This window comes from Macadamia integrifolia, chromosome 1, assembly GCF_013358625.1.
Source record: "Macadamia integrifolia cultivar HAES 741 chromosome 1, SCU_Mint_v3, whole genome shotgun sequence".
Classification (NCBI taxonomy): domain Eukaryota; kingdom Viridiplantae; phylum Streptophyta; class Magnoliopsida; order Proteales; family Proteaceae; genus Macadamia; species Macadamia integrifolia.
In genome coordinates, this window is record NC_056557.1 from 22,561,602 (window position 1) to 22,579,040 (window position 17,439).

Here is a 17,439-nt window from a genome sequence, read left to right on the forward strand (position 1 = left end):
ATTTGTCTTTGAATACCCAAAGGAAAAGATTGACTTGTCATTCGTATCTTTTTTCCGTGTCTTCCAACAAACCTCGTCTGCCTGGGGATCTGGTTCGCAACTTCTCGTGATGGAAGAGTTTATAATTTCTAGTTTTCCTCATATATGATTTCGACACCGACCGCTCCTTTCATTGAATCGACGCAAGTGATTAAATAGATTAGGGCTTGGTATGTCGGTTTGGTGTCATGTGCACAAGATCATATCGGAGTCTGTTCTTCCTAAAATATTTGACCATGTGTTGTGACAATTCTCCTTCAATCTTCTATGATACGTTAATCGTATTCTGTTTTTTTCATGTGTTAGAATCCCTGTTGAATGGATTCGACGTAAATCTAACTTCGATCAAGGTGAGTTGAGTCCTCTCGTGTCCCGACTGTTTCAGGGACTTAAGACCTTACGATTAGAAAATAATGGGGTAAAAAAGATTAGTGAAAACCAAACTCAAAGACAAACAAAGGAATTTGAATACTAAAGTAGAATAATCATTGAATTGAGATAATTTCTGAGAAGTACAAGAGTTTCACTAGTTGGGAAACTTGTTGAAATTACAACTTGTGGAAAATAAGAGTCCTAAGTAAAATTTACTACTATTAAAGATAAAACTTGAAAAAGGTTGCATTTTGGTTTTGTTTGTTGAGATGATTGTCCTCCGCAATTTCAAATACAAGAAATTGATTGAGTAACCGTTTCCACTTTCATCCTTCTCGTAACCAGGAAACACATGTCCAAATAAGTTGGCTTTATAATAATCTTCTCACATCATATCCAAATATTTCTTGATAAGAACACCATACAGTTATGCCACGTGAAGAGTTATCCCATCAATCCAAAATTCACCATCAACAATTGGCCCAAAGTATGATTGGATTATGTCTCATAATACTCATGGTGCAATTACCTCAATTCTCCCGAAGTATAAGAGATCACGACATTATATATTCTTCGCAGTATAAATTAAAATTCAATAGAGAATTCAAAATACCTTTGATTGACGTAAATCAGACAACCTTTGAATCTTCTAATAAAGTAACACTTGTCTTATGTTGAAATTGTATATTAGCATTAACTTTAATGAGTGTACAATGGTGCTCTTATATAGAGATTACAATTATTAAGTTATAGACAAACTCTATGATCACATGTAGGAGACTCAAACTCTAATAGTAATGGGGTAGGACTCAGTTAACATCTGTGAGTAATGGACAGAAAGTCTATTATCACATGTGAGAGTCCTATTCCAACTCTGCTGTTTCATGAGGTAGTCTTGGACTGCAAGTAGTCTCTAGAGTTTGTGCTCACTGAAAATGCCTACAATGTAGGAGAGGTTGTTGAGTGTGAGTATGACTCTAGAGGTTGAGTTCGAGTGGGACGCTAACTGTCCTGATATCTTATGACCGGTGCGATTTTAGGCGAAATATTTTGCTTCCCTAAAAGAGCTGGTACCAACTGAAACACTGTTCACCTTCTTCTCCATTTAGCTTTTTCTTCTTCCATCTAGCACTTGACCGAGGATCTTTACGTGCCTTCTCAATCCAGATTGAGGTATTGATCTTCCATGGTTCCCATTTTTCTTGGTCACATACTCCCTTCAACTCCTTTTGGAGCTCCAACTTTCCAAGGTATAGGAAAGAAACCCTTCTCTTTAGACATGCCGAACCTATAAAAGAAGAAGCAAAACCGAAAGCCTAAGACTGTTTCTGGCCTAGTCACATTAATCACTGGGGCGATTGGGCAGAATGAATGGCTGAGGCCAAATCTACTGAGTGGAACCAACTGGGAATCGTCCAAGACATCAAACTAACGAAGTTTCCAATGACCTTAACCATCCTCTTCTTCAAGCTGCCATGTGCTCCTGGCCACGGTCGATCAACTCTTTTCATTTCCCTTGTGGTATGGTCAATCCGACCCTCCTTGATATGAGAGCCTTACTTGGCCTCAAATCCCAAGGTGAGAAGCTTAAGGGGGTGTTTGGCTCGATAAATCAAATGATGTATGTATCGGATATGAATGTCAATTTTTTGATAAACATTCTTCTGAATTATGTTTCTTTTTGAAAAATCGTTTGGTTGCCTTGAGGCTAGTATATGTTTCTTGCGGGTTGAGATATTGGCTTCCATAGAGAACGTCTTTCCGCTTTCTCCTTTTATACTAGGTGGTAAAAAGGTTGTTAAAATCTGAGTTTAAGTGTTGAGGTAAACTCAGATTTGGAACACATCCTTTGTAATATGGTCATTCATGGGAAGTAGGATGCTCACTTATGAGGGTCATCCTAGTGGAACCAAACAACTCCAAAAATTAAGAATTATCATTCTAAAGAATGTCATCCCAAAGATTTACCGAACCAAACACCCCCTAATGGAGCCTCTCTTGGCTCTGTTAATGAGCACGGCCTAGAGTTTGCTAAAATGTGTACTTACGTCCATTACATATAGACCTACATTTGTTGAGGTCCAGTAACACAAAGGGAATACATTACCTTTCTACTTTCTTGGATACATCGTTGCCTGATCTATAACAGATAAAATCACCAAGGCCTACCTTAAGTTAGCCAATACTTTGGTCGATGGTCGACCGGTAGATCTAGCAACCTTCGTCCTTTCATGTTTGTATCGTGGTTGCAACAAAGTACTCAAGGATGACTTCACCAATGGTGGAGGTCCATTCTGGGTGTTGCAAATATGGTTGAGAGCTTACTTTCTTGAAATATACCTTGTCCATATCCAAAATAACTCTTTGGTCATGGGTTCCTCTTTTATGATCATGCCAACTCCACCAATATCCCATCAAGAGTATTTCAGCTTCTTCTTTGGTGTATCCATAAACCAAGGAATATTCTTGAGTGGTTATCCTAGGCTCTTGAAGATCCTATGGCCGACTCCGATCTATGGGAAAATGTCCTTACTTGCTATGATCTCCATTTCAGGATCACCCTTGAGCATTCGAAGCACAACATGGGTGGAGGTGAGTGTTACAACCCTCAATTCTTCGCACGTCAGTTTGGTCTCGATCAAGCTATTCCACACCCTTGCTACTATTCTTTGTCCTACCAAAAAGATTGATTGTCCCATACTTGTAAGGACGAAATTCAAAGGATAATAGGCCTGAAAACATTGGTGCTTTCCGAATTCACTCCTTTTTATTTTCAGTCTTGTCCCAATGTTATTGAAGACTTCAGAACTTGGTGGTCATCTTACTTCAATGGTGAACTCGAAGAAAGTTTGTCTGACCGTGTGTCAACCACTTCTGCCCATAGTAAAGACTCTAATGTTGGCTCTATGTTTGGAGTGCAGAAAAAGGACAACAAGAAGAAGAAACCTAAAACAATCAAAGGTAATTCCCTTTATGAATCCATACTTGCATATGAAGAAGCATTTCACATCATAAAGGAGAAACACCGAAATGCCGTGGAAAGACTAGAAACCATAAAATGCGAGTAAGGCACTCCTTGGTCTTCCAATCAAATTTAATCATTTCCATTGAGAGTTTACTCACCTAATGGAGAAACAACCTCCTTTTCCAGATGCCCCCTTTGCCATCGCTGAAGTAGCGAGCACCCAAGCTTTTAAGGTGACAGAGCATGTAACCTTCTCCGGCTTACATGCCACTAATTACTAACGACATCGTGTGACGGATAATGTGGCCAGGGTCATATACGATCCTAGCCTTGGTATTTTTCTTCTACCTTGAGCATTCACAATCTTTCCATCCTTTTAGTAATTCTTGTTTTAGATGCATTTCCAACTTCTGCTCCCTAAAAACAATCTGGTGCTCTAGAAGCATAAACAACTGAAGAATATTTTGGCTTCTCAATGGACGAGCATCCTAAAGATGACCCTCCTTTGAAGAGACTCAGAAGAGGAAAGTGAACATCCTCAACTCCAACAAAGGTTGCTTCCGTTGTAGCTGTTCATACCCAATTACGGTCAACTGCTCAAGCATCTAGCTCTCCTTCAAAACCATCTGAAGAATATACTAATTTATCTCTTCCTCATCCTACTACCATCTTTGGAGCTTTTGGTGACTCACACCAACCTAAGAAAGTTGAAGGCAAAGATACATAAAGTTGCCCTACAACCTTTCTTACCATGTGAACCTTCTTATCTTCACAAGACTCTGAAGAGGTAAAAGATTTTCCTTCGATTTATCTCTTGATTCGAACAAATTTCAAAATCCTAACTATGCTTATTTATTGATTGCAGAATTCTCCCCCTCTCCTTGAATTTGATAATATGATGGCTCAACTGAGCGCTTTTGAGATTTCTCCTGACCCTGCTCCAGAAATCATTCCTATTGATTCTCCTCAGACTCCTTTTGAATTTGACTAGGCAAGGGCCTCTATCACTCATTGAAGAGTCTTTTAGCAAAATAAATTTTTTAGTGCAAAGAAATGGCCACCATGGAGAGGGTTGCCAATGCACTATTAGTGAATCCTAGCTTGATACCTGCTCAATGTGACTGGGCAGTGTACGCTAAGGATTTAATTCTAATCATTGATGGATATGTTCCTCAAGCAATTGAAGGAATGAAATAAATTAAAGCTTTGCTTGACTGTCACAAGACTTTCTCTCTTCAGATGCAGGCTGGGAAGACTCGATTAAGAGATCTCAAACAAGTTGCCATTGCCTCAAAGAGCAAATCAAAGAATTGGACGAAGAAATTTGTCGTCTTCAATCTAAAAAGGATGCTGAAGAGAGAAAAATTATAGTGAACAATCATGACTTTCAAGTTTGATGAACTAATGCCTTAGGGACAAAGTCTGAGAGAATCATCCAGAAAACAAAGTCCTGGGAAGAAGAGCTACTTGAAGCTGATCACAACTTGGCACATGTAAACTCCTTGGGGCACCTTGGGAAGGTTAGTTGGAACATCTAATTTGTTGTGCCACCTTCCTTGAACATTTTAAAATTTTAGGTTTGTGAACCTGTAAAACCTAGGGGAAATGTTCCTTAGTACTTCTTTACTTCTGAGACTTCATTTTCTTTTTAGAACAACTTACTTTTTAATGGTCAAGATATATATAAATAAATAATATATATATATATATATATAGTCCATCCTTCCTTATGCCAACTGACTGTATCCCTCACATTAATTCCCACATGGTCAGGTAATATTTCTTGAGGTATTTCTATTTTATTGGCCTTAATTGGAGCTTTCCATCCAACTCCTAAAGCCTATATGCTCTTCATTTTAAGACTTGAAAAAATTTCGATCTTCCCAAGTGGGAGTTCATTGTACTCCTAGGGTGTCATATCGTGCCCTAAATCCGTGTGACTGACTGCAGGTGAACCATGGGAGAATGCCAATACTAATGAATACTAGGTAGAAATAGTCTTCTGCCTAGAATGGAGGGATGATCCCACATGCACATGCTACTCATGCTTTAAAAACTGAAAGGGTTTCAAGCCACCAAAGAAGTCAATGTAAATCCTCTTCCATTAAGGGGAATCATATGAACCCTAATAGTAAAATGCACTAAGGTAAGGCCCACATACCTGCATAAACCCAAGGAACCCTCCACATGGCCAGCTGGCCTTGTGCCACCCAAAATGGCCACAAACAACCCACATCGGCTGGTGGTCACTAGTGATTCCCCACAATCGGTGAGGACGCTCCAATGAGTGTATTGGCCAGAAGTAAGTTATTTGACTGTGGGGCTCGGGCCCTCACACTCATGCACCTTAGACCACCTCTAATAATTGGTACAACCTACCAATAAGTGGATTAATGTGTTAGGTCACCCCGAGGTCGGCCCACTAGTGCTAATTGGGGAATTAAACCAGCAATGGGTGAAAATCCATTTATTTTCCAAACAGTCCTTAGCTAACTCAAGTTATTATAAAAAGAGCCATTAGCTCATTCATTTTATTAACTACCAAATTAAGGCAAGAGAAAGGAGAAAGGAGAAGAAGAATGAGGAGGAAGGAAGCAAGGGACAATAAGGAGGTTGGAGCAAGGGAGGGATATCTGCACTCACTACAGATTAAAGTGTGTTAAAACTCTTTCCCTACCTCTATTGTATACTAGTCTTCTCTCTCTTACCCCATTCTCCACCTGAGTTAATTAGGCACCCTAAATGAAATACCCTCTACTGTAAGGGTAATTGCGGCCGAGGGTTCGGCCCTCTCCCTTTTTTGGGGATTTGGGTAGTATTTCAATGTTTACTTAATATATAATGACAAAATTGGGTATTGGGAATCATGAAAATTGAAGTTGTCACCTAAGATTAGGGCCTAGGACCCAGGGTGTGGGCTCAATCCATAGGAATGGGCCTGAAATAGACTCGGTCATGTCCAAAGTTTAGGGCAAGCGTCAAATTATGAAGTTGGGAAAGTGTTAGGCACCCACTTCACCCAGTGGAACTGGTCTTCCTATTAGATGCTTAAATATGGATACTCCCCAATATATCCTATACCCATATACATGACTAAGTATTAATATACAAGATTATACAAACATTATATCAAATGGAGAGTCTACATCATGCCTACTCTGTGGAAAAATTATACTTGATCTTGACCCCTGTTTTTGGTCAAGAGGGGTGAGCCCTTGTTGATATGCGGTGATTTTGATGAAGGTGCCCGACTGAGGTGGGAATGATCTCAGCTGGTTGCTCCTCTTCTTTCGAGAATATATGCCTTCGATGGTAGCTCAAAAAACTTAGCACACTTCTCAAAATATTTTGGAAATTTTGGCAGAACTCCGATGCACAAAATAAAATTTGGACACAATCAGGTAGAGTTTCGACCTTGGATCGAGCACTAGGCTATAATAGTTCCCCTAGGTCGGCTATGATTAGAACGAAGGAATAGGCTAAAAAATGGAAAAGGCGAGCTGATGATTGGGTGAAGGAATATACTAAAAATGGAAACGGAGGCTAATGTTTTGGGGTTGACATTCTCAAAACACTTGGCTCTCTTTTGGTGGAATGGGTAAACAATATAAGATAGGTGTGGGGATCACTCCATAATCCTTTCAAACTCTCAAAATGGCAAAAGGGCTGCTATTTATAGGCTTTTAGACCCATCAACTCGAATTTTGACTGACTTGCTAAAAAAGGGTATCTCTTTTTCTGTTCTGCCACCCGAAAAAGGCAGCAATTCACGGATCCGGGGCTAAAACATATAAAAATGTCGGGGAAAACTAATTTGGCGGGCACAGGAGGAATTTAGAGAGTACTTTAGAATCGATTCTTCTAGTTGAAGTTGACTTTGAATTCTGTTATAAGTGTGACTAAAATACTCTTAAGTGAGGACCTTGTTGTTATCTCAGCAAAGGGTTGTGTTTTGGCATTGCCAGCACACACAAGGTCTTAGGGCATTGTGAAGGAGCACCACCTAGAGTCATTTTTTATCATGCATGTATGCTATGCAGTGCAGTGTATGCAATGTGTATTATTACAACCTATTCTACATAGGACTCTACACGTTGGGTCTTTAATCTTGACTTCTTATATCTTCACGTTATCTTGTTCACTTGACATCTTTCAATTCTTAATGCTTGAGGTTAGCATGATCTTCAAGGGGTCTTCATGTCTTCACATTAGAGATCTTGAGGTCCAGCGTCTTACTTACAATGCGGTCCATGTCATGTTAAGATCCTTACCTTCACATATCACTTGTTAGGTACTCATTAGAAATTACATTTGTTTGTTATCATCAAAACCAATATGGATTTAGAACTCCATATGTTAATAGGTATCTGCAACAAAGTAGTGTATCCAAATGGACTCATGTGGCATCATATAACTATTATGGAGCATGCATTGGGACATTTGTTATGCATGTGCTTGCCTGCACACCCCTTGTTGGGCTTGTGAAGTTCACCCAATGTTGATTCTTCTTTATAGATGATGGAGTGCCAACTAGCTCAGTGAGGGATGGGGTTCATTCAAGCATACACATAAGTCGTTATGTAAGAATGATTCAATTTATTTTACTTTAACCACCTGGCATACAACTAAGTGGGGTTCATGCTACTATGACACATTAAGCAATATCCCTGGTCCCAGAAATCGCACATCGATCACCCAGTGATATAATCTCTATTAGTGATTAAGAGCTTGTTGATCCCAGAATTCGACCATCGATTATCCAACAAACCCCTAATAATCACCTCATGGCAGTTATTGCACTAGAATCACCATTAGCCACATCGGACTAATTTCTGCCTCTGGAAACAATCACATTGTACCACAAATGGCATACTGAAAGGATTACCACGATGAGTTATCCCACACATTACCCCCTTACAGGAAAGGGATTGTTGCATGGGGAATGAGCCTTAACCACAATATGCTACATGCCTTTCATAGTGATATAAGTAATATGGAATTGATACCAGAATCGCTATCAGCCACATTACATCTATGTCTAAGCCTATCTATCTAACATATATACAGTTTAGTATGGGATACACAGAATCAGAATTACTATTGGCCGCACCACATATCCATAGCCATATCTATATCTAATGCACACCCAATGTATGATTCAATCATCCACACAATGATCATGATATCAGAATACCCCTCGGCCACACTGGATCCCATTCACACAATCAAAACATATATACAGTTCACATGTCATACAGTTCAAATATAGCATGCAAGTGATTAAATTAATGAAACATGATTGCTATGGCATGTATACGTTTCTAATATTATATAAAAAAATACTCCAAAATAAGTTCAGACCACCACTCACCTTGTCTGTTGACTTGGTGTGTAAAATTGTCAAGTTTGGATAACTGAATCAAACCACACTAGGCCTCACCGAATTATGATTGTCTCTGTCCTAATTGCAAGGGTATATGGGCAATAACACGCATTAAAAATTACCTAAGAGGGTCCCTAAAAATTTTTCAAAACTTTTAATTTGACAGTACAACAGACTCACTTATAGATGGCCACTAGTTAATGTCCATTCCTATTAGTGGTCCTATCGATGGGTCTGGTAGAAACCAATCAAGTCTCAGACACTCACCACCATTCCTACTGGTGGGTCCAACAAAGACTAATCTGGCCTCGCATAACCACAAGTAGTCCACCGATGGGTATTAGTCCTATCGATGACCAAACCAGAATTTGTTGAACTTTCGGGCTTCATCGCCTCGGGTCTGATAGTTAAGATTTGTTTTGTGGGGTTTGTAGAGGGTCTTCCCACCTTATATTGAAGCTTGGTTGATCGTGTTTCCATCGAGCCATTTGGGAGAGTACAATGCATGCCATCCTGGCCACAAAAAATTATCAAGGTCGAGGCGTACTCCTCCAACCTAGCGATACTTCAATTCACTATCTACCCTAAAACCCAAAACTAAGAGGGGCAAGATTGGGGAACGTCCTCTTACTTTCAAGAACGACCGACAACAAAGGGACAGTGGTCAGCGAGCTCTTCCTTCTTCTTCTCCTTATTTTCTCCTTTTTTCTCTCCCTCTCACATTGAGTTAAGGTGGGAAATAGGGCAAATTTCCACCTTATATATAGGTAGAGGCCTTAGGGATCATTTGCCTATGGTTTTGGACTCGTCCCAATTTGACTTAACTGATGGTCGGGCCAATTGGACCCACAAGGTGTGTAAATCAACAAGGTAGGTTCCATATAGTATGGAAGTATAAGTAAGTCCCATGGGTAAAGAATATAGTTCACCACTATAAAATCCATTAGTTGATGCCCACCAATAGATGCTTGTCCTTCCAATGGTCCTACGGTGGTTAGTTCAGTTGTTGAACTTTGTTGATTTTTAGCCTTATTCGCTCAACACTTAGAGAGGTTCCCTAGGGACTTGTGCAAGGTCATCCCATGTCATTTGCATTATATAAGTAAGTTGAGCGAGGAGTTGTTAGGTCACTCACCGCTTAGGCTTGGAAGATTGAATCCCTTCAGTTCTACCGACAAGTCATACACTGACAAGTATGGTTATATTTTCCTTCCATACAGTAGATTGTCGCGATCCATAAATCATTGGTGCTGCCGATATCCAACGTGAGACCTATTACAAAATTTCAATTTTGACTAGATTAAGGCACGAGTGTAAAACTCAGCTTCCTTCCAGACTGTTATAACTTCGTCCATATTTGTGTATTTGTGGCATCTTCATAGTAAATTTGCCATATCTTCAAGTTGTTTCTTGGCCAAGGACTTTTACGAGCTCTTAGTGGTTGACGACACTGTAAAGTGTGTTGAAACCCTTCTGGGAGCACCTTTAATTCTAAGGAGGCCTTAGTGAAACGGATGATGAAGTCTCGGATAGGCTCATCCAGTCAGTGCTTCATTGCTAGCAGATTGGCTGCAGTCTTTTTCTACTTGATGTCGCTCTAAAACCTCATGAAAAATGCTTTTCAAGATTTCCAAACGTGCGGATGGACCTCGACTTCAATATGGCAAATCATATGATTGTTACTCCCTCCAGTGATGCCAGAATAGTTAGACATAACATTATGTTCGACCTCCAGTAAATCACTGTTACAGAGTTGAAAATAGTTCAAATGGTCAATCGGATTGGCAGTCCCATCGTACATTTCAAAGCTTGGCATCCTAAATCCATTGGGGAGTAGTGCTCTCATAACTTTATCTGACAAGGGATTGTGCACGGGCACAACACATGCTTTGATGAGCTCCAAAAGTTATCGATCAAGTTCTCGACTGCCATTTGAGCGAGTTCACTCACATTTGCTCTTCTACTTATGGCAACCTGTGAAGTGCTTCATTAGTGGTGACAACGATATCCTTTTTCATGATGTCCTCATCTAAGCTTTGCTGGTGGGCTACAATCTTGTGGTATTAACACTTTGCCAACATGCCTCGAGATTGAGGCATTAGGGCAAGTACATAAGTCCTTGAGCCACTTGGGAGACATGCCTGGTGGCTAGTAGGTAGCTATTAGTGAGTAAATAGCTGAGTACATCGGCGCAAACTAGATAAACCCCTTGATTTTTTATTCTATGGATACATCTGACTTTCCCAGAAGGTAATGGTTTGTCCACTTGAGGTACCATTGGTGGGGCTAGTGCTGTAAGAGGTGTCGGACCGAATTTTTATAGTAGATTCCAGAATAAGGCATTCATTTCCAACACCTGCAGTTGTAGGTCATGAAGTTAAGCATTAGTGGTTGAGTATTTGAGCCCAGCTTGATCGCTGGAGGGGCAGCGGAAGAACTTCCTCCACTGCCCTCTATGGGATATTCTTTGGCTGAGGTGGAAGAGGATATTCCTCATCTGACCTTCAAGAATGGGTTACTACGCACCTCCTAGAGCGGGCATTGGCAGTGATAGGCAATTGTGATGATTTTCTTCTTCGCACCATGGATTTCAGCTTTTGTAGCTTTACTGCTGTGTTTTTCCCACAGACATCTCCAATTGTTTGTTTTAGGAAACCACTTCAAGGCCCTCAGACGACCTACACAGAAGAATGGTCAAGGAAGAGCCAGATTGTTCTGGCGGGGGGCTCTCGGATGCCTAAGTCATATCTCCAAGCAAATGATAATCTCAATAAAAAGTGTTTGATCCCCTTTTTTAGGAGAGAAACTTGTATATTTATAGACTGTGAGAGACATAAGGGCGTTGTGGAGAGTCCCAATCCATTAAGTAGTTCAGGTTTAGTAGGAGATCTCTTAGAAGAGTCCTCTTAAGCAAGTGTTACCTTGTTTGGTTAGGGTTCATATCATAGTCAATCTCTCATCGAGATTGTTTACATGTACTTTAGGTGATAAGATTTGCTGAGCTAGCGGCCTAGGAATCTTGAGAGTGTATTGTGAGTTTAGGTTGGTAATGGGGTATCGATACTTAGATGAGTGAAGGCCAACCTTTGAGGTTGACTGTATCATGGACCTGTAAAACATCGAATGGGCTATATGCAGTGATACCCTGGTTTGACACAGCTCATGTTTTTACTATTTAGAGAAGGAACTAGAAGTGAGAAGCACCTCTTAAGATTAGTTAGCAGTGGTGGAGTGTTTGGAAGCCAAGGATGACCCCACTTGCGAGTGCATCTCCTCGAAATTTATTGGAAAACCTTCCATGAATAGTGAGATAAAAAAAAAGGCATGGCATACTGCTTACAGTGGTTTGACACAGAGGGTGGATAGCTGGGATAGTTTAGCAGCCTATAGACAAGTCACCATAGGCTAGCCAGTGGTGCTGTATTGGAAATTAATGCATTTTTGTTGGGACCCACTTCCCTACAACAGAGAACCTAGAACTACCCAGTACATAGGGGTTTTCTTGTTGTCCATGCTATACCGACAAGTTCAGAGTACAGTGGGGTCCACCAACTAAAATGAAGATTTAATGTTATTTTCAATCTTACATTAACCTAGCCTATAACAGCCCTTATTCAGCTACTGTTCACCATTTGTGAAATGAAATTTTTGTTGGAGCAGCAAGGGAAGAAAGAGAAGGGGAAGAAGAAGAAGAAGGAAGAAAAGAGAAGGGTAGCACTTGCATTTGGGGACTAGCTGAGCTTGTCTACACCCTAGGTAAGTTGTTTCTCTGGTCTAATTGTGGTGTACCTTGCTGAAATGGGTAGTAGCATGCTAGGATTTGCTTGCATGAAGGCTTGGGTTCAACAATTGGTTTCCAGAGAGGGGCTGCAACTATTAGTTGATGAATTTGAAATTTCAAAGTGGGTTCAAAGACCCAAACCCAGGCTGACCCATCTCTGGGAGCCCTAATAATGGAGGAATTCTCCATATAAGGTAATACTTTGGTAATTTGAGTTGGAAATTGCAAGTTGATTCATTTGGGGTTTTAAGCATGCATTAGTTTCTTGCTAAAATTTTCAAGTAAAGCATGTAAGAAACTTTCCAAACCTTCTCTGATTTCTATGTTTCTCCCAAAATTGTTCCAGTTGGAGCTGCAGCATGGTTCAGCCATGACTCCTAGGGTTGTCCAGCTCCAATTGATGAAGTATTGTTGTAGGAAAACCCAAGCATGGAGTTTTACATATGCAAGTTGTTGAATTTTGAAGTAGAATTGGGGAAATTCTCCAAATCTTCTATGATTTCTCTTTATCTTCCCATCTAAACTTACTTGGAGCTGCAACATAGTCATTCGTTGTTTCCTAAAGTTGTCCAGATCTAGATAAGTGGTTAAAGTTGGGGGAAAGCTCAGGTCTGCAAACCCAACAACTTCAAGTTGCTAAATTTTTGGAAAATTTGAAGAGTTTACTTGGTTGAGTTGTTGCCTACTAAATTGGGTGGATAATTGGACTTTAAAATAAGCTGATAAGATAGGATAGACTCCCCCCCCCCATATTGCAAAGGTGTGGTGCCAACCTTAGTAAATCAGCCACAACAAAATCTAAGGGCAAATTAAGCCGGAAACATGTGGATAACAGGCCACAAGCGGGTGCCTGCGGTTGACCGGTGGCTCTGTAGTTCACCTGTCGATGGAGTGTCTGCAGACCATTTCAGCCCCTTTTGCAACCGGAGCCCCACCCACTAGTGGGTCATGTTACACACCAGTAGACCCCTATTTGGCCCTATAGGGTGGGTCAGTATGGGGCATCACTGAGGCTAGGGAAGTGGGTCTGTGTACAGGCTAGTGTGGGTCTTTATAGTTCAACATAGAGGTTGTACATATGTGTATGCTTAGGGTACCCCAAGTGTTACTGTATTTGACTATATTGTACACCATTAACTTAGGAACTTAAAGATCAGATGAGGATACGAAATCATTCAAGTGGATTCATCATACAGTGTGATTTGGGTACTGAGGTAAGTTGGTGTTGATTTATTTTATGAAGTGTTTCATATTTTATTTTATATTTTGCATATTTATGTGTAGTGATTTATTGATGTATCTTGTTACTATATATGGTATCTTGTGAATGTGATATTGTGAGATTGTAGAATTGGTTTACATGTGAACTGTGGAGGTAACAATGTGAGATAGGATATGGTGAGGCCGAAGGGGGATTTTGACACTATGTGCCCGGTGGTTGTGATTATCTTGTGTGATTGATGGGGATGGATAGCATCCCTTAGATTGCATTTGGGCTAGGATATCACAAACTCAGGTCCTACAACCCCTTATCAGTAGGGAGATATGTGCTGACTAATCCAAACATGTGGTTCCCTGATCAATAATACACTTCCACGGTATGATGGACTGTAGCCAGTGATGGATGTAGCATAGTATAATATACTGTACATGTGACTATTGGGATTACTAACCTAGGGGTTGGCTAGGGGACCGAGGTTCTTTCCTAGATCGGCTGGCTCTTGCCTCAACTAGCTTATATCTCTGGAGCCCGACATACTGTGGAGGGGATACCACCTACGTTCTGTAGCACTAATACCAAGATGATGCATTTGGTAATGGAATATGAAGTAGTGTAACCAAATGGACTCATATGCATCATATAACGGTGTGAGCCTGCATTGCATTTGCTTGCCTGCCCCCACCCTTCACTGAGCTTGAGAAGCTCACCCCATTATTATTGTTGTTTTTCTTTGACGAAGAGATTAGTGAGCTTCCAAGATCTAGTGCATATACTCCTGGAGTTGCTCCGAATACTTGGTGGGCTGTTCCAGAAGCAGAAGTGGAGCACATACCCGGCTGTAGGTGTGATGATTGTGCTTTTGGAGGCTCGAATTACTAAGTGACTTTAGTGGTCTTACTATAAGTTTTGCGTATATAGCTTGTAAATGTAGTATGGATTTTCAAATATGTAAGAGACTATGGAGATATACTGAATTTTATATTTTGTGTATACATATGAAATCAATATCATGTAGTTGACACTAGTGATATTTATCCGATCTTCTCTTATCTATGTGATTTTAGAAATCTTGGTGTATTGTGTATATTAGCCTACAACTATGTGATCTTAGGGAGTCGGGCTAAGTGGATATCATAAGCTGTTTAATTCCACATACCTTAGCCTAGTGAAGACAAGGTGTGATATGGGTGACCAGGGCTGATTGACTATATGCGTAGTCCCTTCCCGAGCCAAACCTTAGACTCAAGTTAATCTCTCTTGCCATCTGATCTGCAGGTGTAATCAAGCTTCTGAGGTCATAAGTCGGTCACTCAATTTTCCCTTTCACATGTCTCAAGCCACGCGTTGTCCCTGATTGGTGGGCAGTATTTTTACCCTCATCAATATTCAAAACACTTCTTCTTCAAATAGATTTGTCTTGTAGTTCCTCATGTCTTTTTGTCATGAACTACCATAGCTCTCAATGGTTAACCATACTCAGCAATTCCTCAACTCATTATGTTGTTGGATTGGATCGGATTGGTATAGGTCGAGACTGATCCCCATCTTTGACTGATCTGATAGCAATCCATTGGTACTATCTACAGGCAAAAAGGTTAGAAAAACCTTTTATTTAAAGGGGTAGTCCATCTGATCTTACATGATCCAATACCGATTTGAATTGGTATAATTTGAGACTAATCCCAAGACTAATCCTATGTTTTAAAACTATATTCTGTATTCGTGTAATTGTCCAACTAAGGGGAGAATCTATAAAAAAATGTTTAACAAAAATGAAGATAAAATCCTTTGATACAGGTTGATTAGGACTCATCCATATCGAAATCCATCAGTATCGACCGACACTAATATTGATACCTAAGATTGATATTGATATTGTAGACACCCAATTTTGCCACCCTCCCCCGACAATGATGACAAACAAGAAATGAACAAAGCTCATGTTCTACCTCAGAGAAGAATCCAGGCCTTTCATGATGACCCGAACCTGACAATAACCTGAAACCTTGATCCAACTCAGAATCCTAATCAACCCCACCTCATGACGCTTGATACTGTGCTTTATATTAACAAATCAAAATTGAGTACCCTCCCAAAAGGTACGAGAACGGCACAAATAAGGACTGCCACGTATCCTAAGGGTGTAACTGAACAAAAGTCCTTCTTGTGTAAATCTCGAACATTTTTTAGCCAATGATGGTCTCAAACACTATACCAATTGATGGTATTCGGAGAGACGATTCCGATGATATATCATTCACGAAATTTAGACCATCTGATCTCCATAAATCACTATCCAAAGTCTAGGATCCTAGCTGAGGGTAACCTATGCCCAAGATTACTCATTGGCCCGCCAGATTTCTCACGGACCAGCCAGTTTTTAATCACATTTTCTGCCTGTTCTAGCCACAGATCCGTGGATTGATGCCTTTTTGGGACAGCGGACCAGCCAGAAAATGTGCCCTTTTTGGCAAGTCTATCAAAATCTTAGCTGATGGGTCCAAAAATATATAAATGATCCCCTTTTTCTCATTTTAAGTGTGAAGGGAATATGGGAGTGACTCCTCACTTACCTCATCATTGTTTTCCTATCCTCACCATGAGAGAGCCAGAAGTATGGAGAGAGTGTTCATTCTCCAATCATTAGCCTCCCTGATTCATTTTTAGTATATTCTTTCACTCAATCATTAGCCCACCTTTTCCTATCCCTAGCCCATTCCTTCACTCCATTTATGGCTGGTCTAGGGGAAATATCCAACCCTGATGTCCAATCCGTGGCCAAAACTATACCCGATTGGGTTCGGCTTTTATTTTGCATGTTGAAGTTCTGCCAAAATTTTTAGAGATTCTCAAAGAGTGTGTCGAGCTTTTGAGGTATCGTCAAAGGTCTAGATTCTCTAAAGAAGATGAGCAAGCAACCAAGATCATTCCCACCTAAGTCAAGAGCCTTCATCAAAATCACGGATGCATTAACAAGGGCCCACCCCTCTTGGTCCAAAATAAGGGTCAAGATCAGATATAATTTCTCCATAGAGTAGGCATGATGTAGACTCTTTATTTGATACAATGTTTGTATAATCTTATATATTAATACTTAATCATGTATATGGTATAAGATATATTGGAGAATATTTATATTTAAGCATCTAATAGGAAGACTGGATAGACCGGGTGAAGTGGGTGCCTAATACCTTCCCAACTTTATAATCTGACGCTTATCGTAACCTCTGGACCAGACAAAGTTTGTTATCCCACACCCTGGGTCCTACCCCTTAATCCTAGGTGGCGATTCCAATTTTTATTATTCCCAATTCTCGAATTTGTCATTATATTTAAGCCAAAATTGAAATACCATTACCCTTAAAGATATCAATATCGATATTTTAAATAATGATTCCAATTAGATTTCCTAAACCAACCACAATCATATATAAACAACAAAATTTTTTTTTTTTGGTAGAGCAAATTTTAAACTACGTGACAATTGTGTGTAAGAATTTTATCCTTTTCCCTTCTTTTGGGAAAATTACACAATTACCCACTTTTTGATTTCCTTTTACAAGACTACCTACTTAAAGTTTTTAGTTAACAAAAATACCTAAAATTAGGTTTAGGTTTATAAAACTACCCACTTAACAAAAATACCAAAAATCAGGTTTAAGTTTACAAAACTATCC